The sequence below is a fragment of the Diachasma alloeum genome, unplaced genomic scaffold (genome assembly GCF_001412515.2).
Source record: "Diachasma alloeum isolate Michigan unplaced genomic scaffold, Dall2.0 Dall_scaffold_00709, whole genome shotgun sequence".
Classification (NCBI taxonomy): domain Eukaryota; kingdom Metazoa; phylum Arthropoda; class Insecta; order Hymenoptera; family Braconidae; genus Diachasma; species Diachasma alloeum.
This window is the reverse complement of record NW_021680840.1, coordinates 197,689-201,416: the sequence shown is the minus strand read 5'-3', so window position 1 is coordinate 201,416 and position 3,728 is coordinate 197,689.

Here is a 3,728-nt window from a genome sequence, read left to right as displayed (position 1 = left end):
AATCACCCTCGTGACGTTTGACTCTCCCTCTAGTGACCGCCGTGACCTTTGGCCCTCCTGACCCTCGTGAGGTTTGACCCTCCCCTTAGTGACCCTCGTGACGTTTGACCCTCCCCCTAGTGACTCTCGTGACGTTTGACTCTCCCTCTAATGACCCTTGTGACGTTTGACCCTCCCTCTAGTGACCCTCGTGACGTTTGACGTTCCATCTAATCACCCTCGTGACGTTTGACTCTCCCCCTAGTGATCCTTGTTACGTTTGACCCTCTCCCTCTAATGACCCTCGTGACGTTTGACTCTTCACCTCGTGACCCTCCTGACGTTTGACTCTCCCTCTAGTGACCACCGTGACCTTTGACCTTCGTGACNCTAAGTCAACATATCGCTTTTTTTGGTGATAACCCAACGAGTTAAGGGGGTCATCCCATGTGGCGGCCGGTTTTTGATGCTATATTTGGGAATTTTTTGTGGAGAAATGAACGAAGTGACAACATCGAAATTTTTACTACATATTTATTGGCATTCCAAGATAACACTCTATTTTTTTGGCACAAAACTCATTGACCCATGCCGAGCTATCCAGCGGCAAAGTCAGTCATGAAAAAAAAGGGGTAAAACGGTATACACGATTCCGAGAGTGCTGATGATCTGAAATTAAAAAATAAAACGGGTTCTCAATCTGTGAAGGTTCAGCTATCTGCTGAACTAAGATTTTTCAAAAATATCGAAATTTGAATTTTTGGCAGGCTCTTGAAATTTTTTTTACGAATTTTGGTGTTTTTTTTCGACTATTTCCTTTAAAAAAAAAACTAGTTTAGATATCGCAATTATCTTAGTTCAGCAGATGCATAGACATCTACTGAGTAACTCTTCCAAAGTTTGTTGAAATCCGTTCACTAAATTTCGAGTTATCGTGTCAGCCAATTTCGAAAATGCAGTTCCGAGAAAAACGCGTTCGAAGAATTCACATACCATTATCCGGTATTGAGTGTTTGGCCCAATTCACTGCTATAACTTTCGAATGACTTCGAATATCGAAAAAATACTTCGTACGCATATTCTACGATATATATAGATGGAATTAGTGTAAAAAAAAATCGATTTTTTCAACTCGACACATGGGATGACCCCCTTAAGTCAACTTGACTCTCCACACAGAATTAAAATTTGGAGGTAACTACTTAAAACTGCGTAAAGGATTAATTCCGCAATTTTATAATAATAGGGTAAAAAGTTAAAGGACAGTAGAATAAAGATTCGGCGTCATTTGTACTAAATTTCCCAGTATCGATGACATAGCCGTTTTTTTGCTCTCCTGTAAAATTCCATTTTATGCACTTACCTCGTTTTACCACTTCACTACAGAGATCATCGTCGCGCACGTGCAAGATTGTCTTCCGCGCCGAAGGCGAGCATAGCAAGCACGTGGGGGAGTGTGATGTTTTCCATGGCGAGGTGTGGATATTTATTTTCGTGTCGAGGGCCCTGCAAACCTGGACCTGGACCTGGGTTTTTCAGGTCCCGTGACACGAAAATTAATTTTCAGGTCCCGTGACACGAAAAGAATATTTTCTTCGGCTCAGTCCAAATTTTGTACGTGTTATGGGTACGGGGCTCGTGCCGCAGAACGCTGAACAGCGCCGCCTATAGCGATATTTGGCTCTATTATGACGAGAAGCCGATGAGCGATTCCCTCATCGCACGTTTCAACAAAGGTGGTGGAACCGCGCGCCTACTGGCAGGGTAAAAAATCGATAGTAAAGAGATCGGTTTGCATAAAATGTATTTTTGGCCTCGTCACTCCGACTCTCAACTGACTCTCAATTTTCTCTCAAACACAGGAAATTATGGATAGTCCTAATATCAACTTGGTCCATCCCTATAATTTTCTCGAAAGCAGGAGAATTTTCCTAGAATTTTCTCGAAAACCTAAGAATTTGCTAAAACGTTCTCGAACACCTTAGAATTTCCTCGATTTTTTTTTGGAAAATTCGAGATATAATAGGAGAGGGTGGGGCAATATGGGCGCCAGATTTAAATAATGAGTTGAATTCGATCAAATCTACTGTTCCGACTTCATTTGAAGATCACAAAAGCCAACAGATTCTCATAAGAGTGCGTCGTAAGAAAAAACCGAGTAAAATGGATACCTTGATTTCTTTCTCAATTTTTTATGTTTCAACAATTTTATTCAATTTCTGAAACGCTAGTCATGATTGCGATTTTCAAATTGAAAGAAAAAACTTATTTTTGATGTTCGCCATGGGGGTGGTAAATCAAATTTTTCCTTCCTCATTTATCCCCCATTTATCCAAAAATTTGAATTATGAAAAACGAAAAAATTCGCTAATTTTTGAGTGTCCATTTTACCCCGAATGTCCATATTACCTCACCCCCCTCTAATTTTTTCAAAAACCAAAGAATTTTACTAGAATTTTCTCGAAAACCTAAGAATGATCTAGAACTGTCTCGAAAACCCAAACTGTTTTTGGAATTTTCTAGAAAACTGGGGAATTTCTTTGAATTTTCCAGAGAATAGGAAAATTTTCTCGAAAACCTAAGAATGATCTAGAACTGTCTCGAAAACCCAAACTGTTTTTGGAATTTTCTAGAAAACTGGGGAATTTCTTTGAATTTTCCAGAGAATAGGAAAATTTTCTCGAAAACCTAAGAATGATCTAGAACTGTCTCGAAAACCCAAACTGTTTTTGGAATTTTCTAGAAAACTGGGGAATTTCTTTGAATTTTCCAGAGAATAGGAAAATTTTCTCGAAAACCTAAAAATTTTCTCGAACGTGCTCGGAAACCGTAGAATTTTCTCGAATTTGGTTTGAAAACTCTAAATATCCATATAATTTTTTCAAAAACTAGAGAATTTTCCAGAATTTTCTCAAAAACCGGAGAATTCTCTCGAAAATCGGAAATATTTCTCGAAAACATCATGGGAAACATGAGAACATCTACCGGAAAAAATAAACACGAAGAGAATAAGAAACAAAAATTGCGGGGCCCTTTCCAAGCCCCACTTTTATATGTCACCCTGGTTTCCTGCCATTCCCGCAGTTACCGACATAGCTATGGTTCGGATAAAGCTTCTTGCTTTAACCGCAAAGTGGGGGGGCGTAAAATCGCCACTCGAGATAAAAAATCCCTCCATGCGGGCCTTAATGTATTGGTTATGAAAGGAAATATTGTAAATTCACCGAAAAAAGGTATCATAAACAAAGTTGGAGAATTGCAAATTAAAAATCGTATGGAAATATCGAATGAAAATTTCGAAAAAAATAGAGAAATATATTGGTTTTTTCATACTCCAATTTCACAAAATTTTCGAATTTCAGTAAAAGAATAGAGAAAAGTTGTAAATTCTGAAAAAAATTTCCTTCTCCCGGAATTGTGAAAAATTATCGATGGTGAGAGAGTACGTCAAGTTGATGTTAGGACATCAGAATCCTTATCTTAATTTTGGAAAAAATTCACGTGAATTAAAAAAGCATTTCTAACCTCAAATAAGGAATACATGAAATACATTCTGAGTGCATATTTTTTACACACGGAATTGTTTGTAAATTGTTTGGAATTGTTCTCCCCCCCACTCTCTCCCTCTCACTCTCCCCCTTCCCCTCCCTCGCTATCTCCCTCTCTCTCTCCCTCTCTCTCTCTCCCTCTCTCTCCCTCTCTCCCTCCCTCTCTCTCTCCCTCTCTCTCTCCCTCTCTCTCTCCCTCTC